The sequence below is a fragment of the Gallus gallus genome, chromosome 4 (genome assembly GCF_016699485.2).
Source record: "Gallus gallus isolate bGalGal1 chromosome 4, bGalGal1.mat.broiler.GRCg7b, whole genome shotgun sequence".
NCBI lineage: Eukaryota > Metazoa > Chordata > Aves > Galliformes > Phasianidae > Gallus > Gallus gallus.
Window position 1 is genome coordinate 75,281,834 of NC_052535.1, and position 25,521 is coordinate 75,307,354.

The 25,521-nt window shown below is 37.0% G+C and overlaps 1 long non-coding RNA gene across 2 annotated transcripts in view; it reads right to left on the reverse strand.

The window, feature by feature from the left end:
• Positions 1 to 25,521, reverse strand: part of LOC101750905 — a 174,082-nt gene that overhangs the window by 138,988 nt on the left and 9,573 nt on the right. The window lies entirely within an intron of this gene.

A 25,521-nucleotide genomic window follows, 5' to 3' on the forward strand; every position in this document is an offset into this window, starting at 1 on the left:
AGCCCACAGGCTATTTCTCTGGCCAATATGTTTCAAATGCGGATTTCAAAGCTCTTTACAAATGATTACCATTATCTTCATTATACACACAGGGAAAAAAAAAAAAAAACAATTGGGAAAGAGATGTTTTCTAAGAATGAGAACAAGAGAAGAAACATTTCCTCCTTAATTATCATCTAATACAGCTTTGCTAGGCTAGAAACTTGAAAGCTGTTGGAAGCTGCCTCTCTTCACCAAAAAAAAAAAAAAAAAAAACAAGCAAACAAAAAAAACCACAAACAAATGCATCTTTTTAGCAAACAGGCAATTTCCAGCACATACCAGTGCTACAGGTGGATGAAAGTGTACAGCATCTTATATTCAGAAAAAAGATGAAGGACCAAATCTGCAGTGGGGGCAGTAGAAGCACTGGCCTTAGTGTATTTCACTCATTTATACCAGGGGATTCAACTGGTGGATGTCTACAACAGGCAATTTACTGATGGCTATAAGTTTCTTTATATAAAGTTTCGATATGAAAAGGAAAAAATCTCCCCCAGAATCTACCTGTTCCAAAGTGAAAGTAGAAAATCATCCTTACGTGTATCCAGAGTCAACCTTAACTTCGTAAGGACTGTAAAATTTGAAAAAAAAAAAAAAAAAAAAAAAAAAAAAAAGTCTGTAAATATCTGTAAAAATTTCATGGAAATAAAACCATTTCTGTGGATAAGTACAGACCTAACCTGAGGGAGAAAGCTAACAGTGAATATGACTTTCTCTTGAAAAAATCTTGACAACAGAAGACTTTTTGTGCTGGCAAGGTAATGCTTTCAGTGACCTCACAAGTCTTTTCCACACCTAGCATCTGTGCTTTTGTAAACTTCCACAATAATCAGTACTTCAAATAGGCACAGGAGCCAAGAGAAAGTGGAGTATTATCTTAGGCAATTTTCTGTGACTTTTTTGGGGGGACGAGGGGATAGAATAAGCAAGATGTCTCATTCCTTGCTAATGTTTCTATTTTTTCATCAATTTAATTTTTTATACACAGAGAACAGTTTTAAAGTCTATTGACAATGTTAAGCCAAACTTAATATGTGATGTATTTCACTGCACATCCCTTAACACTAAAGTATGTGAACAACAGTGCTTTAGGTTTCACTCCCTTCATTGTCTCTGTTCTGCCTGCAAAATGGAAGCAGGTTTGTGATATTAGAGCTACCATAATGAAATATGACAGCATAGGGGCAGGAATGTCATTGTAGTACTATGGCAATAGACAAACAGTGTTTATTACTAGTAGTTTTAGGCTTTCACTCAAGCATTGGAAGCACTTTTTATTCCTTCCTTCTTATGCAAACATATTTTAGTGATTTTTGGCTGGCTTCATCCTGGCTGGCTCAATGAGGTGCAAATTAAACAGCAGTTCTGTGGGCCAGGAAGATCTCCGGCTTCACCGAGAAATAAATCACCCGGCGATGACAGATTGCATTTCCTCTGCCACCATTTCCCTCAGCCATGGCAGGGCACGGTGCGTTTGTATTCAGTCCAGGGAGCAAAATCATACACTCATGGTCTCCCAGTACTGAGTCAGTCAGGTTTATGAAAGCTTAAGGCAGACATCAGTTTAGTCCCTCTACTTAGCATGTCTGACAGAAGCTGTAAAACCAACACTAACTTTTACTAATACTTGGGCTGTTCAAATCAAGATAGATGTTTATTTAACATACTGGCATCTTAAGTAATTACTTGAATCTCCCAATTGCCTATACTTATATTGATCCCACTTAAACGATTTTCTTAAGTGAAATGTAAATTATCCTATAATTACAATTGTCAGGATTTATCACAAGCACCAGCATAGATGGAAGAGCCTTGGGAAAAAGTGATCCTACCGTAAGGCAGTTAAATTAACTAGCACTCTAAACAGGACTTGTGATTCAACTTCAGTTCTGCAGCTAATATTCTATTAATGTCAAGTTCTCTTTTAGAAATGTTCCTGTTTTATTTTCACTGAAGCCAGTAAGGTTAATTATTGAGCATTTAACACCTATAAAGTAAGTTCTTGTTTTAAATGTTAACTGGAATAAATTGATACTTTCAGGATAACCTTTGACCTAAAAATTATATTTAAACTAGAGAAGATATTGAATAGAAAAGCAACGTTCTTTCATTGTCTTTGTTCTTCTGGATCTTGAGGAAAAAAACTGTCTGTACATAAGCAGCACCAAAAAAGGAATGCTAAAACAACACTTATGACAGGAAAATGTAATCACAGGCCTTAAGGAAAATTCATACATTTAGCAAGTGCCTATTATCCCAGCCAGAATCATTTCTATAGCACACCTGACCAGTTCGTCCAGCTTGCCCTAAAAGTCTACTGGAGGTGAAGATTCACACAATTTCCTGGGCAAACCATGCAAGTATTTCACAGCCCTTAGGAAGACCTTTCTATCATCCCATCTGATTGCTTGAGATTCATCTTGGTTCACCCACCAAGGATATAGAGCACAGAAAAATGCTTTCTCCGTAGCAGCCCATATATACAGATGATTACCACATCAATCTATGTTTTCTTTTGTCAATGGGATAAACATCTGCACATCATTCACAATTCCCCTATAGCATCTTAGAAAGTTTGAACTCATTGCTGGATTTTGGGTTCTTTGAGACATTTTGTTTCTTGGAATGAAAGAGTAGGCACAGCACAAAGGTAGCATCTGAAAATTCATCATCGTTTCAGTATCTGTAAGCTGTGAACTAACGTAAAGAAGTGTTCAGGATGAAAATTGTAAGATACATCTAGAAAAGCTTGACCTATCTGATCATATATGGGAAATTATGGGATAAAAAATGAATTATATTAAGGAACAAGAGTAGTAAAATCAGTTTATTAAGCTCAAGCAGCAAAGATGAAACCAAGTTTTGCACAAGATAGGAACAGTGGATGTATTCGTAGCATGACTGGTAACCCCCTAGAAACCTATTTTCATACAGACAAGGCTAGAAAGCTTGAAAAACATTAAAAGTAAAGGTCCAAAAATTAAGTGAGAAAGTAACCAAAATGAGGAATTAGTATGAATGTCTCCATAACAAAGATAACTATAATTTAAGAAAGCAGTAGCTTTATGGAACTGGATATCAACATTCCTCCCCAGTGGTTGCAGTTTACCAAGACTGGTTCATTTTTCCACAGTGAAGTCCTTAAATAACACACACACCTGTTGGTCATTTCCTATTTCTTCTGTTTTGCTGAAGTAAATATTTGCTGACTTGGCTTCATTTTGGAAAAAAAAAATAACTCACATGGTGAAAATAAGTTACAAGAAAGTTATTCCTACCAATGCAAGTCAGGTTCCTCCATCCCAAAACCACAACCACAGCAAGCAGTCTGAAAGCTAAACCACGCAAACAAGTATACGTTCAGTTCCAATAAACCACTTAATAAATCTAAATTACAAATAAATCATCAATTGCCTTCTGAGATAACACATTCTGAGATGTGCAAAAGAGTCTGCATTGAAGAATGTCAGCTTTAAGCACTTTACGGCCTCTCAAGAATGCAACACATTGCATATACTCAAAAGTAATAGCAGCTATACCTTTGCTGAGAGTTTGGAAATTTTTCACTGATCTATTATTCCTAATTATAGTTGTCTTTCTCTCATGCGCTTTGAGAAAGCCTGCAATAGAGTCACATTCACCATCTACTAATTCAAGAGAGGTATCCCTACTTTTAATTTCAAATCCTACCTGGTGTATGTTACAACTTTGAAAGTATTCCCCTCTAGAAGTATTTTCAAGCAGGTGCTAAAATAAGCTCTGCTTTTCATCAGCTGCTAACAGGCTTCCACTCTACCCTCTGCAACCTATTTACCACTATATAAAGCACTCATCAAAGTTACTGTTAAGCTTTTATCTAGACTCCAAAAATGGAGAGAGCTGTGCAACAGTACAGGATAGTATGGATCTTTGAGAGTCCCCTTTCCAAAGACTGCAGCCAAATTGACTTCAAAACTGACTTCAGACTGAACGCAGCTCTGAGGGACCTGTTTATTGCAGGTGAGTTGGACTAGATGACCTTTAAAGGCCCCTTCCAATTCTAACAATTCCTTGATTCTATAAGTCAATTAGAGTCCTTCTCCTTTTTTCTTGAAATTTGCACTCCCAGGTTTGAGGAGTATACCAGTTTCATCTATAAGAGCAAAAGATTTTAACCAGAGAAAGCTAACCACGTTCATAGACATCTAACGCTACTGGTAATTTATGGGTCATCCTTACTGAAAGTATCAGAAAAAGGTTAAAGAGTGAATTAGGGATTGGAAAGGTACAAGAAAGTTTTAAAAAACATATTTATTTGTTCTTTACAGCTGATTTTCTTGTTGGCAGGGAGAGTGAAAAGCCTCTGTAATTGCCAGCTACAAATGTTTACATTATCCAGGGAATTGCAAATTCCCTTTAATTGCTGATGGCAGTTCAGCTGCTTGAGGAGTAAAACACAGAGGGAGTAAGATCAGTGGTTACTGACTGCTCTCACTCTTTCATCCTAAGGGAAAACAAGCTGCTGTGAACACGGGCAGGGCAGTACAAGGATAGTCAAGGCAGGCAGTACAAGGATTTAGCAAAAAGCTAAAAAATCATTAAAAGTTTGAATTTGCTAGTATGCTGCAGTACCAAGTTCACTTGAAAAACTATGCTATAGCACCACAGATTTCTATAGAGCAGATTGTAGTTTACTTACAAATAACCACGTGTTTTGACTCATAGAATAAGCATATAAGCTGAGGCAAATTTTCATCTTTGCAGTGAATTTACCCTCCTTGCAAGTCTGTTTCACCTCATATGGGACATTGCTGTCATTTGCTTTCTTCTTCTTGTAAATTTCTTAGCAGACAAAGTCTTAGCTATTGAGAAGAAAAGTCTGAAAGGGAATCTCACACCTGTGTATAAATAAAAGAGTGGGAACCAAATATACGGGGCCAGGCCCTCTTCAGTGACAAGACAAGTGGCAATGGGCACAAACTGGAACACAGAAAATTCCATTCAAGCAGACTGAGAGTGTCAGAGCACTGGAAGAGGCTGCCTAGAGAGGTTGTGGAATCTCCTTCTCTGGAGATATTCAAGACCCACTTGAATGCTTTCCTGTGCAACCTACTGTTGAGAACCTGCTTTATAGCAGGAGGGTTGGACTAGACGATCTCCAGATGTCCCTTCCAGCCCTTGCTATTCTGAGATTCTATGAATTAATAGCATGCCTTGAAAGCCTTTACAAACCAAAAAATTTGTAATTACTGAAAAAAAAGCATTCTTCCTCGGGAAGGTATCTCACTCCATGAAAAGTATATTACAGTTTACACAGCAGAACAATACTGTAGCTCAACCTCTGGGCTGTTTTGTAGGGAAGCTAGGAGTTGATATCAGTCACCTAGGGCAGGATATAGATGTAGTTATGCTTGCTGCCAATACTGGGAATTTTATCATGATATTCATTAATTATTGTGCTTATCGGATAATTTACACCCACTTAACTCATGGCACCCAGGGTAAGATTTCCAGAGGCTAATTAAAACCTGAAATCCCAGAGGGATTATCATCAGCAAATCCCATTCCCCTAGATCTAAGGAATAGGTTTGGGGATTCATAGATATCCTTAACACAGTCATTAGTGATTCAAGCTGGCAGTTTCACGTCCTAATGAGAATGGCTAGTACAAACTTCTGTCAAATTGAACAAAAGCAAAGTGCATGAGGAGAGTGGTCAGACCAGACAGTGAAGTGTTTGACCTTACAGCTTTGTTTTCCTTCTCAAATGGTTTTGCTTTCCCCTGGTGTCCAGTCACTGCCCAGGTAAGTTTTAGAGTGTCTCCCTTGTTCTTGGATGGCTCTTTTACCCATTCACTCACACGCATCCAGATTCAGATACAGAGACAAGGAACGTGTGAGAAAATTCCAGATAGCAGTAAAAAATGTGACAGATTTTAAGAGAAGGCAGGAATAAAGGAAGATTCCATTGTAGAAATATAGTAAAAGTCAGAAGAGTTAGGGAGGCCTTCTGAGCTAGCAAAACAGGAAACCACATCTAGGATGTATAAGCTTCCCCCCCCCACACTTAAAAGAATTATCTACCAATTACAATTTTTCACTGGCCAACTATTGACATGGGGTGGACAACTTGCAGTGTAGTAGGAGAATGTTTCTACTGGCAGATAAATTCACAGAATGTCATTTTAAATTTCTAGTGGCACAAAATTACCAGTCAAGCAGGACTCCCTATGTAGTCTTCATTTCAACATAAACTTTGTCTAAATTAGATTCATGGGTTTATGGAGATACCAACATAGTATTCTGGAGAGAAAATTTTCACAGACTGAAAAATATCAGTTCTTTCAGGTTTTTTTTCTTTCTTAAGGCAGATGTGTCAGAGCTTTAAATAGCTTCTGGCTTACAAGTAATATTTCTCAAGCAAGGTTGTGGGAAGACAAAACACCATCATACATTCTCAGTCATCAATGATTATTTCAATCATACAAAGAAATGAAATAAAAATACATATAAATCTAAAGAATCTTTCATGAAATAAATGGGATATTCTCCCAGTGGAGCATGAATCTTAATGTGTTTTCTTCTACATATCTAATTTTATTAAAGCTTTCACAGGTGCTACAGTTATCAGACCAGGAAGTAAATATTAATACATTAACAACTTGTTCAGAATTGTAAGATCTGTCTGAAAAACAAACAAACAACTTCTGTTACAATTTGCACATTTCATACTAGCCAAGATGCTAGAGGTTATAGGTCAAAATACAAACCAAGCCAGGCAGGAGCTTGGTCAGATGTTACTTTAGGAAAAGTCGTAGGTGGGTTTGCTCAGTCTCAAGAAGAAATACAAGGGGGGGAACTTATGGCCCATATTTTATGGGTGATTATAGGGAGAACAGAACCAAACTCCCCTCAAAGGGAGACAGTGTAAAGATGTGGGGCAACAAGCACAAGTCACAGGAAGGAAAGTTTTAATTAAATATAAGGAAGAAAAACTGTCAGAATGAGTAATGTTCAACTTTGAAGTGGATTGTCCAGAGAGATGGTCATTGTCCTTGGAGAACCCCAAAGCTCTCCTAAGTATGATCACAAGCAATCTGGACTAACTGCAAATACACACCTGCTTTGAGCATGGCATTGGACCAGGTGACCCAATGCCTCCCAGGCTACATTACTCTACTATGCAACCTAGGGGTGTGCAGAGCTATTTTCATAGAAGCAGTGATATATCAGAGCTAAATGGCTGAATTTAAAAAACACTTTAGAAATATCCATATTTATATCTCTTACAGTATTAAAAAAAAAAAGAAAAAAGAAAAGGATGTGGGGGATTCTGAAATTTTGATTTATAAAAAGAAATCAGATTTCTGAAGAGTACAAAAAGTAAGAAAATAATTCAAACACAGATTATCTCTGATTTCTCTGGAACATAAAATACAAGCAGAATTCCCAGCTGGTTAAAGTAGCAAACATAAGGATGAAGAGAAACAGTAATTATACATTAGCTCAGTTAAACTAATTCATATGGGACTACATCGTAAGAACTGATGAAATAAATTGAAGTGTATTAAATGATGGAGGAACTAGTAAACATGTAACCACTGTAAACCCACCTTTGTGATCATTAGCCTGGATATGTAAATGCTACGGCAAAAATGAAGTGACTTAAAAACAGATTAGATCTGTCCAATCTGTATACGGTGTACAATTATTTTTCAATAGTGATTAGACTAACAGTAAAATCAGCAGAAAGTGGGTCATGGCTAGGGATCCAGAGTTCAAGATGTTTATTTTGGAAGGAAGTAAGGTACAGTTCATAGAATTGTATAATGGCTTAGACTGGAAGAGATCTTAAAGCCCATCCAATTCCAATCTCCTGCTGAGGGCAGAGTTCCTACCCACAAGATCAGGCTGCCCAGGGCCCCATCCAAACTGGCCTTGAATGCCTCCAGGGACGGGGTATCCGCAGCTTCTCTGGACAGTTTGTGCCAGTGCCTCATCACTCTCTAAGTACAGAATTTCTTCCTAACATCTAAACTTATTCTCTTCTCTTTCAGTTTAAAGTCATTGCTCCTTGTCTTATCACTATCAGACCATGCAAAAAGTCAATTGTCTCTCCTGATTATAAGGTCAGACGGTCTCCTTGGAGCCCTTCCTTCCCCAAGCTAAATAAGCCCAATTCTCTCACTTTCTTCATAGGGGAGGTTCTTCAGTCCTGTGATCATCTTCATGGCCATCCTCCAGACCCTCTCCAGCAACTCCTCCTCCTTCTTGTACTGGGGATCCCAGGCCTGGATGCAGTACCCCGGATGGGGCCTCACAAAGAGCAGAAGGGGACAATCCCCTTCCCCACCCTGTTGCACCTCTTTTTTGATGCAGCCAGGATACAGTTGGCCTTCCAGGCTGCAAGTACACCCTGCTGGCTCATGTCCAGCGCTTTGTCCACTAAAACCCCTAAGACCTTCTCAAGGCTGCTCTCAAGTTCTCTCCTAGTCTGTATACATATGTGGGATTGCCCTGACCCAAGAGTTACACCCTGCACTTGGCCTGGTGAACTTCACTGGATTCAGTGGTGGGCTCACTTTTCAAGCTTTCCAGGTCCCTTTGAATAGTATCCCTTCTTTCTGTTGTATCAACAGTACCACTCAGCTTAATGTCTTCAGTAAACTTGCTGAGGGTGCACTCAATCTCACTCTCTAGGTCATTGATAAAAGATGTTGAAGAAGCACTGGTCCCAGGATGGATCCCTGGGAGCACCACTAGTCAGTGTCCTCTACCTGAACATTGATCCATTGACAACAACACTCTGGCTTTGACCATTCAACCAATTCCTTATCCACTGAATAGTTCACCCTTAAAATCCATATCTTTCCAATTTAGAGATAAGAATGTGTTGTGTGATCATATTAAAGACCTCGCAGAAGTCTGGTTAGATGACATCAGTTGCTCTTCCTTTGTCTACTGAAGCTGTCACAATCTGTCCTTGGTGAAACCTCCATTTCACACTGAAGAATGCTTTGTTTTTCAGACAGTTTTCACCATTCCAGTAAATAACTTGTAAAACAAGTTAATAATCAGAGAAAGGGTACAGGAGCTGAGACTTTAAGGTTTAGAAGAAATTATCAGAATTAGGTAAACATGACAGAGGAACTTCAGCTTTTTGCAACCATAAACAAAGTTGCTGCTTTCAGAGTTTTTGAGAAAAATTTCTGAATCCGATCCTAGATTCAATGTTTGGTTACGTAATTTATGGCTTAGCTATAACATGCCATTTTAAAAAGCTTTATGTACTAATTTTCAAATGTTGGATTAAGGAGAATGCTTCTATGTTTTTTAAATGGCCCATCAGTATGTTATCCTTATGACTTTAGTATAACAAATCTATATTTAAATAGGAACTGAATTTCAGCCTTTGAGGTGAGTCACACCATGCTGTGGGCTTCTTTTTCCACCTGCAGTATTTGGTTCATTTAGCCCAGGCTGAAACATGTCACCTGCAAAAATAACTCATCATAAGTGATTCTTCCATCTCATTATAATGACTTTATTTCCTGAGAAAATGGTTCTTTTTCCTTGTGTAGGTCGAGTGCAAACCAAGCTGCTGCCTCAAACAAAGCAAAGGCAATGCAGAGGGGCAAATTTTGTCCGCACAGGATTTAGTGAGAGTGGCTATTGTGTCTCAGGAGTGGGGAAGAGCATCCCAGCTTACCCGCCTCCACCCTCCTATCTTGCAAGACCACACCCATATTTTCATTTTTCTCTTTTTGTGGCACTGTTCCATACTTGTTATTATATTTCTTCTCAGAGCTTACTGTAATTGAAATTCCTACTCGGTGTATTTTCTGCCAAGGTCTAACATGTTTACTTAAAGAAAAACATTTAAATTGCTTCCATGGTTAGGTATCCTCCCACTCTTAGCACAACAATTTCAATGATTTACTTCTCTAGTTAGGTCTTTTCCCCTTTATTACTCAGGTAAATGTCAAGCAGCAGTCCTGGCCTGCATACAGCAAATAATGCATGTTGACTCTGCTTGTAATAAATTAATGATGTATCTTTGGTGAGAAACCATTTTCTGAATATTCATTTTCTCAGAAGGATTGGATTCTTTCTGCTGATTTCAGCAGCCTTTGTTTTCATCCAACTATTGCTATAATCTACTAGATGTGACATCCTAAAGCAAAGGTTTGACTGACTCTAACAGAGTTCTAGCAATGCTCAATTGACTGAAAAAAGCTCAGGGAGATAACACGATATGAAATAACATTTGAGATGTTAGTAAGTTAGGACCTTAACATGGCTGTTTCCAATGGATGAAAAATGGCTCATATATGTAACTATAGAAAGAAATGTAGGAAGAAGGGAGAACTTAACAAGTGGTAATTAACTTAGTGAACAATATAGCAAACGGAACTGTAATTTTGTAACAGATCTGAAGTGAAGAAAAAGGTAACTCAGACAATCCTCTTAATGATCATTTGAATGTGTGGAGTCCCAGTGGAAGAACAGCTTCCACAAGGGCAAGTCTCACTGAGTAAAATCTTATTGACACCTTGTTATCTCCTAAGTTGAGGTGACAAGCTGTATGTTCCAGGGAGAATGGCAAGCCATGAACTGAAAAAATTGTGGAAATGTACTCAGATATGAGTAAACTATCCTCTTCTAATCTCTGTCACTGAATGTCTCTGCCATACAACCCTTGGACTTACACAGCCTGCAGTAATCCACTGCCTGCTCAGATGCTGTGCTTGATGCTGCTTATACCTGTGGTTTTCAGGATTTTATTCAATCTCAAATGTTGTTTATGAGGGTTGCTAACATCTCCTATTTAATTATTTTGGTCCACAATATCAAAGGAGAGGTGATCCAGTCTTCTATCATCTTTGTGTCTCTCATCTGCACCCACTCCAACATCTCCTCTTCTGGAGTCCCCAGAGCTGGATGCAGTGGTAGGTACTCCCAAGAGAGAAGTACAGGGGGAGAATCACTTTGAAAAGCTGCTAGCTACCCCTCACTGTTGGTTTTCAAGACTGAAAGTGTGCACTGCCAATTCATGTCAAGCTTTTCATCCACCAGAACACCCAAGTCCTTCTTTGGAGGGCTGCTCTTAATATACTTCTCACCCAGCTTGTATTCACATTTGGGATTGTCCCAATCCAGATGCAGCACTTTACTCTTGTCTTTGCTGAATTTCATGATGTTCACATGGACCAACCTCTCAAGCCTGTAAAGGTCCCTTCCCTCCGCTATATTCCCAACAGTCTTAATCCTGCAAATTTTCTTGTAGCGTATCAAAGTTGCTGTGCTCCATGGCAATTGCAACCGGAAATTCCATCTGGGCACAGATGAAGCTGAATCTTCTTCACAGAATGAGCCTAAAACTCAGAAGTTTGTTCCTATTCTCCCGGGATTGTCACTGTATATTGCATATTCCTGTCTCCTAACATAAGGAAAAGTTTGGTAAAGCGAATTAAACAGTTCAGGGAATTAGACCCGCTAGTTACTAGAACACTGATTCTAACTGCAACAAGGATTTAGTAGTAACATGAATGACTGAATCTTTATCTTTAAACATTGTCTTGATGGCTGGTTGTATACATAGTTATTTACAAAAACAAACCTTGCAAGGCAAATAGCTGAGCACTTCATTTTTTTTTAAAACCCTTTTCAGAAACAATTTATAATTTTGATTTTTACTTAAAATCCTTAGAACACTCATTATGAAAAGAAACATAGCACAGCAGGGTCCTCACACAGTATGTTGATTACAATTCTATAGTATTTACTTAAGACTAAGAGAAATGTCCCTGGCATAATTCCAGCGTATTTCACCACTGCCTACATTCAGCACAATCTACGGTACTGCAGAGATTGAAAAGACTGAATTTGGGGTACATTTAACTGCTTCTTTAATTATTGAGAAGAAAACAGTTGGTCACTAGAGGCTGATAACATTCCTACTGTTAAAGGCCTTTTTATCTCCCACGGTAATGAGATATTTTACTATTTATATAAATAATTATCCCTATATAATGCTAGGGTTTTTATGTATGCCAAACTTTGTATTAATTTTAATTAAAAAAACAAGCAATTACGATACCAACACAGTGTGACTTTGCAAAGATGATAAATCAAAAAAAAAGTTGATAATTAAATATTATATGTGATGCATTTGACAGTATTCATAATTAAAAATAATCAGAAATAAAAAGAAGCAAATGAAAATCCACACATATTAATGTATTATGTTTGTCTTCTTATAAATTCCTGGTTTCTCTTATGAAATTATTCATATAAAAGCTTGTAATTAAATATCACAATATTTAATTTTTAAGCACATGATCAGAAAATTACAGTCTTTATTCCTGGTACCTTTTTACATCCTTTTTTGTTCTGGCTGATGCAATACATGTCTTGCAGAAAGTAACTGAATTTTTTCAGCAGTGTGATTTACAGCTCTCTGTTCTGTTGGTAATCTGGTAATTGAATAGTTTGTGCATGGCTAAGCTGTTATGGCAGTTCATCACTGCTGTTTTTTGGGGGGGGGAGTTGTGTTTTGTTTTTTAGTGCTTTCTAATATGTAATGATTTGTAGAGTTCTACTGCAAAATTTGAGATATTTTCATATCTGTTTTTGTACGGAAAGTATATTTTGATAACATTTTTCCTTTTAATATACATCATATAATCTCTGAGATTACCTGAGTGAAGTTTAATGAGCAATCCCAGCTTTCAGAATATCATGCTATAAAGTTAAAGCATAATGAATTTTGCTACATTGCTTTCAAACTGATTTTCAGAAAATCTAAATCTCAAATTATACTAGTTCAAGTTAAAAGCAAATAAGACTTTTCTTCCCCCCCAAAAAAATCATTAAGTTATGCAGATGTGTGTTTTTAAATTAACATTCATAAATATCCCATAAAAGCACAAGAATAAGAATAAATATGACAAATTGAACTAATTCTGTTAGCCAGTGTGCAATATGTACTTGCAATGGTGCTAACATCATAAGAAAAATTTTAGCATCAAAGACCATCATGTATTTTTCTTATTTCAGATAACACATTGTTAATAGCTGTAATAAGTGAAATGAGTGTATGTATGCAATGTGCATCTGTGTAAAAATGTGCATTAATAAAGATGTAATAACTCTGTATATGCTCACATACACAAAGTAAATCTCACTGTCTTTGCTTGAAAGGCTTTATGGCTCTGAATATTTTTGAAGGACAATAGGGCATCTATATTGCTGACAAGAAGAATCTTGGTTAATGAAAATAAGCTGAGCTAAAGATTCTAGAAGAAGTATACCTCAACGCTGAAATGATATGTATTTGCTTTCTGTGCATTTTAGCACCAAATGGATGAAACACTGGTGCCAGCAACTGGAGTGTAGATAAGGAACAGATCAAGAGCTTTTCGTGTGGAAAGATTGCATTAGCCTAGGGAACAATAGTCTCCAGATACTGCTGAGCCACAGTGTAAAGAGGAAATATAATTTAAACAAGTGAGAGCGGGTGTATATTACCCACTGACCTACTGCCACAGTTCTCATTTCTTAACCTTTAAAGAGAAACATCTATTTACTGGAGAACAAAGGAATGGTCCTAATATAGAAAATAATGTAACTTAACCTACAATAACATATGACTTGTGTTTATAAAGCATTTTTTACATAAATTAATACATACATATATGAAGTCTGTCATTATTAATTTTGTCTCCTTCTGTGAAAATCATAAAAATCAAAACAAAGCCCCAGTGCTAGGGTGTTAAATGTTAAAAAATGCTTCACACAAGAGAAGCAATTTTTCCAGTGTTGCAGTCATATTACACAGGCACTCATTATTCAATATCATGTTTTATCCTCACTATGTGAATTTTGTTTTTCACTATAATACTCTGGTCTCATCCTGTTTCCAAGCTGACCCGAAGGTGTGTATTTATATTCAAGGTCCAGTCCCATACTGCTGCAGACATCCACCATTACAGGCCTACAACCAGCAGGGACAGTCTGTTCAGGTAAGGGAATCCCTACGAATTTTTCACACTGCAGCTCAGATCACTTAAAAATAAAAAATAACCCTAGGATGTATTTAATATATTTACATATGCATAGGGCACAGTTGCGGAGGTGGCAAACTTTTATGTAGGGAAACCCTATGAGCAGATTTAGCTGAAGGAGGAGGTTTCCCCCAAAAAAAGCCTCCAGTCTTACCACAGACTGGGCAGAAATGCATACCTTAAAGTCAGGTGGATCTGCTAAGCTTGATTTCAAAACAGAAAAAAGCATCTCTACAACCACCTGAAAGGAGGTTGAAGCAAGTTGGGAATTGGCCTCTTCTCCCAGATAACAGAGATAGGACTAGAAGTAATGGCCTTAGGCTGCACGAGGAATGGTTCAGATTGGATATTAGGAAAAAAAAAAATTCTCAGGAAGAGTGGAACAGGATACCAGGCTCCAGTGGTGGAATCAGCATCTGTGGAGGTGTTCTATCATTGAGAAGCTGTGGCACTGAGGGACACGGGAATGGTAATGGGATGACGGTTGGAGCAGATGATTTTGTTTTTTTCCAATCTCTATGTTTCTATGAAAAAGAATCCAAGACAAAGCTTATATAAATAGTATATATAATGTGTGTATATATATATATATATATACAGACATGTCTGTAACTTCATTATATTGAGGTTTTATAAATAACATCTCATGTATATTTCTGTAGAAAATGGATGATTGTGCCTCACTTTTCTTTTTTCAATTATATTCAGTGTTAATAACACTAGTATGTCTTGTGAATATTTTTAATGTAATAATTATAAATATAACAGAGAACATTAACCTGGAAACACTGACATCAGCAGGCTTACTTACATGACTAAATATTGGGTACCACAGAAATAATTTTTCAGTTAATATTTAAATTATCAGCAATGTATTACCTTAAAACAAGAGTCTGTGTTACTGAATACCACTTATCTTATTTAAGGCAATTTTTTTGTGTTTGTTCTCCACATTATCCTGTAATGACCCCTTTGAAATGACCTTCTTCCAGCACCATCTGCTACCAGAAAAAGTTAGTACCTACATACATATTTTTTTTAAATCTTCATACGAAGCTAATATTTTCAGTTGGTAAAGTAACATAGTCTACAGATAGGACTGGCCATGCTCAAAGAAGAGAAAACCTGTAACACCATGAATTTAATATTTCACATTCAAATATTGGTTTATAGTAAATTAACAACAAATTAATGTGTTTTATGCAATAATCAAAAAAAGCAATTTAACTATTCACTATTCTAAAATCCAGGAAATTATACACATCCTCCTAAGGCTATAAAAACCCTTCTTGTCCTCCTACTACTGGAAATATCACGTAAACAATATTTTCCTGTACCATTCTTTCCTCTACCTACTTATTTTGCCACCTCTAAAATTACCAGTTTCAGTGTATGAAAATGACTGACTTCCCAGTGGGAGGTATTATTCTGCACAAGAAAAGATAGGAGAAAGTGACCTGAGGAACATACATACCTAAAAGTTGATCTAATTTGTACTGAACGACTTAATAAAGTGCCAGGGAAGTGGGATGACCTAGTTGCCTTTTTCTCCTTTCCAAGGTGAGACCAAGATGAGACAAAACCTAGAAATTTCTTGCAGATTTATCCACTTTCATAAACCAGCTTTTTGTTTCAGTGTATCACAGGAATTTCGTGTGCCACGGAAATTAGAGATTCTCTACCAGAATTAAATACTTTAAAGAAGAAACGCTATTTTCAAACTGACATATTTTAAAAAGTAATACTTCCAGAGCAATTAGTAGAGCTTTGACTGAATTCTCTTCCTCTTCTGATCAAATTATAGCTTGAGATAACTATATCCTCGTTGCATATATCTTTTGGTCTTTGCTCCTTACAAAATTTACAAATGGACACATATTGTTTAGAATTTTAGTAGGGCAGCTATGTCTCGTACCCTCCATGTCAGCTTGATCTTACTCTTACACTCCACGAGACAGTTTCTGTCAAATTATTCTCCCTAAGACTAAGACATTCAGTAGAAGGATATAAGCCACCACCTCAGTTCTTCACTCAGTTCTGTTAATCCAGGCATTACAAAAAACACACAGAGAGAAAAAAAATATAAAAATACTAAATCTTGAAACCTTAGAAAATATGATGTATTGGGAGTGGGACTGGCACTACCAGAAGCAGTCACTGTTAGCCACAACCAAAACTGAGATACAAGAGCTACCATGGTGTGATTCAGCAGCAGTAGCCAAAGCTGGGAATGGGTCCAGGTCACCATTCCCATGACCAAAGAGCTTGGAGAAGAAACTACAACATGTATTCTTCTGAGAGGGCCAGGACCAAGTCAGGTGCATTTCAGGAAGCCAGGTTGTTTGCTGAGACAGATAGCTAAGATGGGAAAGGACGTTGAGGGGGGAAGATGTAAAAAGAAATGACGATGTAGTGAGAACCCAAAAAGCCTTGTTAACCCTGATCTTCCTCTGCAGTGAAGAAGTAAACAATCCAAATTTTCCTGCTTCTTGCCAGTCATTGATCTTGACTGTAGTGTTTAGCACACCCTTTAATCTTCCACAAACTCTTTTTCTGATCCTATGGTACAAACATATCATCAGACAGCAGGAAAGAGTCTCTTCTTCCTTCATCCATGGTCCAGGACGTGTAAAGGCACAGTACACACCATTCCATGCCTCTGCTCCCTTGGGGAAGCTCAGTGAGATGGTGTAACACAAGCATGTTACCTCCCTTCCTTTCTGCCACTCACTTTGTGCTGGGATGACTGTGTCACCTGGACCTTTTGGAGCAGAAAATGGAGAGCAGGGACCAACACAAGTATGTTTTCCTGTAGCCTCTCCCCTTTCCCAATCACAGAACACATGTCAAAGACAATTTAACCTGCACTGTTCGTATAATTAGCTTATCCACTATTTTTGCTGCTATAATTATCTGATTTTCCTTCTGCCTCTGATCATCCTCCTCCACACCAGATCAAGTACACAGTATTGTACCGTTTGAAATTGCTGAAACACAAAATATGATCATACATTTCACAAAATTATACATTTATAGTATACATCCCAGCTTTTTAGCATGAGTGATGATGATGTACTTCAGCTGAAATCAAGAGCATCAACAGATTGTAATACAATCTGTCACACATTCTCAGGAGGGAGAAATTGGCAACTTGCTACACTAAGAACAGTAATCAAGCATCTGGAATATTACAGTACAAGTAGATTTTATGTGATCTGACCGGTTGAAACAATTTATAATAATGATTTTTTAAAAATTAACTTGCCAACAAGAGGTCTCTGTAATAAGCATGTGTTCATATTGACACCAGAATGCTTAATGCACGTGTTTCTCTGATCAATAATATCTCTTATCTATTTCACTAATGGCAGTAGCTTAAAATATTTGCACCCAAAATGAATGCACATAGAAGTCATTAAAAAAAAAAAATCTCTTGGTGCTAATCAAAGTAGTGCCCTATCTTTATAGGTGTCTAATAGGAAGAACTTTAAGACTGCTCAGCAAGCAAAACATTTTCTGCACCATTGGCAAGTAAGACATAATAACTGCTTTCTCTCATGTGAAGAAAATGATACATTGAGCAACCTGACAAAAATAGAAAGGCTGTCAACAAGTACTCCAAAGCAGAATAAAAGGTCCTCTGGTCTCTATCACTTTGAACTGGACTATCACAACAGGTCCTTTTGGTCAAAGAAAACCAATAAGAAAAGAATTAAAGAAATTGTGAAAACAACATATAATTCCTGAAAGCACAAGTTATTAGTGTTCTAGCTATAGTGAAATGCTCAATGCAAGACTCTATGCTGACAGGGATCCCAGGAAAAAAATTGCTAAACTGTTTCTGATATTTTATCTGTCAATCAACAACACACAAAAAAAGAAAGCTAAAGAAAATGTTATGATGCTCCTTCAAAATACAGAAGGAAGATAAAATCAAATTCAAAATACCCAATAAGATTATTTTAAAATGAATTTATGCCCAATTAAGTTATTCATGAAAGCTTTAAACAATTCCCCTCTTTCAGTTCTAAAAACATATATGTAACATAGAGACCAGAATCAAATTTAGATCAATCTTAACACATATCACTCATAATTAAGGTCTACGGTTAAGAACTAAGGTCTAAAACACTTCAAACCTGGGAAGAAAAAAAAACATATGAAATATATATTAAGAGCTATGAATTAAATAGTACTGAATAGACCTAAAGCCAGCAGATCTAAACACAGATATGCAAAGCCTTAAAGCCATGGTCTGACCCAGTTCTCACAACCAGCAGCACCTGTGCAGCCAAAGGACTAGGAGCAGCAGAGAATGGGAGCAGGTGAGTTTCCTTCCTAAATGAAGGAGTCAGAACACAGGCCTCAGGAATAGGAATGAGGATTTAGAGTCCTGGTAGGGAGCGACAGCTTTAACATCCAAACAGTGAATGTTACAGTAGCTCATTGCTTTGTTTTTACAGTCTGGAAGGCTCCATAGGGATAATTCTGGCTGTGTTCCCTTGCCAAGGAGGAAGCCCAACACAGATGACCATCTGATGGATGGTTCTCCCACACAGTTAGGGAAATGCAGAAGAGTGCCTGACAAGTTGGAACATTCACAGAGGCAAATCCTGAGCAAATGTAAAAGAGATCAGCAGTGCCTCAAAATAATAAACTTTATGGTGGAAGCCTGAATAGCTGCTTGAAGAGCAGAAAGTCACAGTATGCATTAAGATGCAGCTTCTCTGTTGAACAGCTTAAGTGTGACCAATAGGACTGTGTCAAAAAGAGTACGTACAGGAAAAACTGCTGTTAATCTGCCGCTGTTCTGCTTTTGAACATAAGGAACAATAACTGGCTATTTGCATTTATCCCAAGAGACAAAGAGCAAGTACAAAAATGAGAGATCACACAGGGGCTAAAAACTGAGGGGAAAACTTGGGCTAAGAGGCAACAGAGCAATGTGTTGAGCTCTTTCAGTGCTGAGAGCAGTGGTAGAGGGGTTTGATCAGAGCTCTTGTCTTGAGTCTGGGTGCAGAAAGAAAACAGAAAGGCTGCTGGAATGTGGTGAGCAATGGAGAAATATGCAAGTCTTCACATTTCAGAAGGGAAGAAAAGGCAGAGTTCTCGTTGGGAGGGAAAGGAGAAGAGGAAAAGTAAAGATAGATGGAGCTTAAAGTACGTAATGAATATGAAGGAAGAAGATTTCTGATCCAGCTTTCAGATTAGGATTTTGATGTTGTGTTTCCCATGGACTTGAACAGATTTTAGTGAACTGAAATGTTGATGCTGATTTTGTAAAGCAATAACTTCCTAATAGGTGTTTTGGAATTCAATAGAAGTTGGATCACTAAAATCGACCAATTTTAAAAAACAAGTCTTCACATACCTTTATATGAACTTCATGGCATTTTCTCTTATGTGAAAGTGAATGTTAGGGCTGTTGTTATTGATTTGGAGACCTCACAGCTCTTAATGACATTCTGTTACTCAGTATACTGGAACCAGTTTACAATTCCCTGTCTCAAAATTTACATAAATAGCCCAAACCATTTCATTAGAGTTTGGAGTAAAAAACATAATACATAAACATAAATCCATTTAATTTTATTGTTAATTCTTTAAAACTCTTTCAATAAATGTCCTCCAAAATATTTTTTGTATATAATGAATTCCTCTAAAATAAGATTTGACAACAGCATAGCATTACTGTTATTAAAAAAACAAACAAGCAAAAAAAAAAAAAACCACCCTGCAAACAAGTGGGAAGCTACTGCTTAATGTAGAGGTTGGTAACATGAATATGAAAGACTCAGCTCTATTAATATGTGTGTTATATGAGCTTTCATGGGTGGAATGGAAAAACTTTCTGACAGAATATTATTTAAGTAATCAGCCAAAGCCTTCTATCTTTCCTCATTTTATGATATATTATTTGATGCAACAGCAAACAGCAAAAGGAGATTTGTTAACATCTGAAATGTTTTCAAAAATACTTTAGAAATGTGAGCCAAACGTTGGATATCGTAGCAATTTTTCCATTATGTTTGAGGGTAAAGTAAAGCAGTAATAAAAGCTGCTTATTTACACAGTATCTCACCAGTCCTGCTTGCACAGGACGTTTTCATCCTATTCTATTTTTAACAGTTGCAAACATAATACTGATTTTGTAGCTGATATAGCAAAGGAAAGCCATGTTCATCATTGTATCAGCTAGCTTTAACTTAAAATCATTGAGAATACAGCTTCAATCTGAATGTATGATGTGATTGTTACTAGAACTTGTGCTTTCCTACACTGGCTATAAAATGAGACCCAGCTCTGTCAGCTAACTTGATTATTAAAGCCCACTCTCAAGCTAAATTTCCTTTACCCAGACAGGACTTCCTTTATAAGGATAACTGGCTAATTTTTAAAAATTAATCATATTCTCATTTTCCATAAAGAAATTTCAGGTATAGCAAGAAACCATCGCAGATCCTACAGATGTGATCTTGTGATATTTTCACTTAGATGAATTCCTTCACTTTGCAACATTGATTCACTACATTAACTGAGAATCAGTTACTACTTTACTTTTATAGTTTACTGCCAGTTCTTCCCTCTCCTCTGTCCATGTATTTCTATTGATATAGCTGAATGTGGAGTGGGACTCCTGGATATAAATCTCAGTGCCACACAAGTCCTCATGGCCTTTAACATTTGGAATCATAGAATCATCCAGGTTGGAAAAGACCTCCAAAATCATCTAGTCCAGCCATGAACCCATCACCACCATACCACTAACCATGTCCCTCAGTGCCACATCTCCACATTTCTTGAACAGCTCCAGGGTCAGTGACTCCACCACCTCTCTGGGCAGCCTGTGCTAGTGCCTCACCACTCTTTCTGAGAATAAATTTTTCATAATATCCAACCCGAACCTCCTCTGATGATAGGTAGCCAGAGGCTGACCTCTGTTTCACCACAACCTTCTTTCAGGGTCAGGACTTTGACCCTAAATCTGTTCTTGGAGGCAATGTGTAATCCTGAAGCCAGGTGCTGTGAATACATTCAGTTGCTGCTCCCATTCACTCTGACCCAGGTGGGCATCGCCCTCACAGCGGCCAGGATGAGGGCCTGCAGGCAAGAACTGGTGGTGAGCTTCAAGGATGGCTGCTCATTAGCAGTGCACCCAGATAACTTCATTAGTACCTCTGTGAGTCACAACAGAACAGCTTCAGGATGCCTGAATGGCAGTGGGATCCATTTAGCTGCTGTAATGCCTAAAACATTTAAACAACTGAATGATTTGCCCTTGGTCTTTCTGAAACTAAGCCACAGCTCCTTGTTGCGAATTAGAGAATGTAGCAAGTATCTGGAGCAGAGGCTCCCAAACACTGTAGAAATAGATTGCTGGCTAAAAATTAAGGACTTTCGTATACGCTTCTCCAAGTCTACACTGCAAGTGGAGACAGTAAGAATGCAACAGACAGGGGTTGAGTCTGTCTGCAGAGAACACTGACAGTCCCTACTAAATTTTACTGGAAATACAGTAACAAAAGAAAGCTTACCAAGAAACAAAGCATATTCATTGCAAGGTCCCCAAATTAAGCTGCTAATGAAAACATTATTTTGCATTTTATTTTGCATTATTTTAGCATTAATTACAGGTCCTAGAATAGATGTAATATAAATATCAAATAGTAATAGCTTCTGACCTTGTTGTAATACAAGCCTTTAGAAACTGCATTGGAAATCTTTCACTTATACATATTTAATCAGAAAATATCTATTCATTTGAATAAGGAAAGAAATGACCTTCGTAAATCTGATGGGAGAACAACATGGAAAAAAAGTTCAGAAACCATCAAAACATTTGATCCTGATGCTTTGAAATTTTAAAATGACTTTTCCTGACCTAAAAAAATAAGTTTAGAATATTAAAATAGAACACTAGAGTAAAAAAAAAAAAAAAAGAAGAATGAAAAAGAAAAGAAAAAAAAGAAAACAGTCAAACGGAGGAAAACATTAAAATTTTTAAGTAAAGCATTTCAATTGACTGGAGCTATTTTTATGATTTTGGGTTGTGGAGATTTTTTTGAGGACTTTGATATTGGGTTCCTTTTTTAAACAGGACATTTTACAGGCTGCAAAAATTGCACAGAAATCAAGCAAATAAACAAAATATTCTTCCTACCCAGCGCTGATAAAAATTCATACCTCAGGGAGAAATCTTATATCTGAGTCTCCTTGGCCTCGTGAAGGACTACTGAAATGCTGTGTGGAGCTCCATTGTACAGCTGTGTTCGGCACAGTCCTTCTCTCCCCAACATGTATTGTTCTGCCTTCACTGTACAAAGCTCTCCAGTTTCTTTGTTTAAGACTCTTTTATAAAAGCAATTATAAATAAAACTATTCTTGTGCACTGAGTATTCTTCAGTCAATGAAGGTTACAATAATATTTTCTTTCTAACATGGAAGCTGAGCAAAAGGCCTAACCTTGCTGCTTCACTGCTCTGGGAACAATTGTACCTGCTAGCTCCTTCTGGGAAGATGGAGTTGGCTGAAGGAAGCGTAGAGGCCATGTGATAAAATGGACTAGCATGTACACTGACTATGTGAGCACCTTTGTGATCCCCAGCCTTGTGATGCTTAACATATCTGGTAAACATCCTTCTGAAGATGACAAAGAATGAGAAACAGAAGGACAAGATGTTAAAGGACAGGTTGACTGAGATAAGAATGCAGATGGGCATTTAAGAAGGCTTCAAGAAGAGGGGTTTCCTAATCTGGTTTTCTTCAAAGGAAAGTAGGTGCCAAATATTCTTGCCTGTGAGTAGCTAGGTACACAGAAGATTAGATACAGTCCAGATACCTAGTTCCAATGTCTTTCAACAGGAATTAGAGATTGTATAGACAGTACCGAGCCACAGATTTTCAGTAGATGCTTAAATGGGCCTGAGCAATTTGCTCAAGATCCATGGCCAAGCACACCCTTGATCCTATAAGGTCCGCATGGGGTTCCCAGAATGGGATGACCTCATACCGACTCCTTAATAACAGAAAGCTCTGGGGACCATTGAGCTAAGCTAAATTATTTGAAAATGTTCACAACAACATTGACCTAGTACATCACTTTATTTGGTATGAGACTGTCTAGCTGCTCTATATAAATTGAAAAAAGTAGTTGCAGGCCAAAGCAGTGTTTGCAACAAAAATTAGTCTAATATGACATAAAAAAATGGATGACATACCTACAGCATACGCTGTCTGCTGCAATTAGCATTATAAGATTGCATGGCTGATGTTACGCAGAGAATTTATCTTTTTATGTGGTTTGATTTTCACTGACTCATTGAGAGATCTATCTTTCTTATTAAAGAAAAGGTACATTCTGGATTTAATTCTAGATTTAACAAATTCAAGCTGAGTCTCATTTAAAGCAGACAGTATATCAGCCACATATTCATGACTTTTCCACATTCATCCATACATGCATAAAAACTGGAAGTTATTGTGTATTCAATTTGTGAATTTGATCCAAAATAATAATATTGCATATACTGTAATTATCTCCCTTAGAAAAGACCTCTAGAACTGGAACTGAGAAGAAACTCTCCTGTATCAGAGTCAATAGTTATTTGCATACTAAGTGCTTACTTTTGGTCTCTAGTATCATCTGGAAGTGTTACTTAATAAACATTCTACTAGTGCAGGAACTATATAGACTGACAATGTCCACAGTCTCTCCAGATCTCCTCCAATGGAACACCTTAGCTAAATTTCATCTTTGCTTTCAAAGCTTATGTTTGTAACTGGATGAAGAACTGCTTTATTGTATATGAGATGTAGAGAACAGATAGTGTGCAGCACAGATGATACTGTGAACACTTAAAAGTTGTATTTTCTCTGACGATTACAGTGGATTAAATATGATTATTTAGGCTACAGTTTCCATCCCTATGTTCTTATGCATTTATTTTATGTTTGATCTGTACCCTCTCTCATCTCATACTTTTGTGGAAGAGACAGCTCCTCAAACAGCACTTATCACAATTTTGCTTGCTTTGCACTCATCCACGAGGAAGATTTTTATTACAGCTGGTAGAGCTGCTTTTTGCGAATGTTTGTTGCTTTTATTCTTCCCTCTCCACAGGGACAAATCTCACAGCCACAGAAATCGAATCAATAGCGATTGATTCAGACATTTGAATTTGATTCTCCAAAACGCTGAACAGGCAGGTCTTATTCTGGCAATTCATGTATATATGTGAAGTTTACCCCAAACATATTTATAATCACAGTCTTCAAGAAAGCTTTATTTTGTGAATTTATACCAAGATTTTAATTTATTTTAGTGAGAGCTGAATATTCTTGTGAGTACACCTTTAGCATGATAAGACTGTCATTCTCATAAGAATAGATCTACACATTTCTTAATGATCATTCCAAGCTAATCACTAATCTGGCAGTTTAAAAAAAAAAAAAAAAAGAAAAAAATCACTTACTTAATCCAGTGAATATTGATTTTGGCGTTCAAAACGAAATTGGTTTCCTATATCCTGAACTTTATTAAAATATTTAGTCTGTATTTTTCAATGCTACTGCCTTCTGGGAGTGAAAAAATCACATTCAATTTTAAATAGTGTGTATATAAAATACATTTAACCTCTAAATGTGTAAGCCATATTTGCCTGCTGTCCCTGCAGCTGTTCTACCTCATTCTTGGCAAAACAGAAAAACAATAGTCAAAATGTAAATTAAAAATTAATTTACTGATTTTATCCTGAAAAGCATTTGATTCTGTAACGTATCTTCCTTAAGTAGAGATGTAAATTAATAGTACGCTGATCAGCAATATATAACTTAGTAAGGTCTTTGTATAGTACACAAGTATAAGGAAAAATATGCTGACGTTCCAGAGAAGCCTTTGGTGATGTATTATTTCTCCCAGGGCACACATAATCTCTTCCATCCATCAGCTTAAAAAATATGTGCTAGCTATACACAAAGAAAGCTCCCTCTGCATCCTAGAGAGAAAGCTCTGCCAGAGAGGCTTTTTGAGTTTTGACCATATAACAATAAAATTTGTGTGAAATTTGTGTTTCACAGGCTGTATGAAAGTGTATGAAGTATGTTAGTGGTGATCAGAGAATAATAAAAGATATATATGTATACTTAGAGAAACCAACCAGCGTTGTGCAGGATTTGTTTTGTTTGGTATGTTCCCTAAGATTTGTATCATCATATTAATTTTCTGCTCTAAACTGTACTATTAGCCTGTTACCTATGAAATATCTTTGCAAATAATTCACGCATCATCCTCAAGGGAACTACTTTAGATAGAAGTATGTGAAATGTGTAACTGCAAGTTTCATGTTTGGCTCAGTTATAACATAAAACATCTAAGGGAAAAATAAGTGTAAGCATGTGTCATGAAAATTAAAATACTTTTAAAGAGGAAAGTTCTC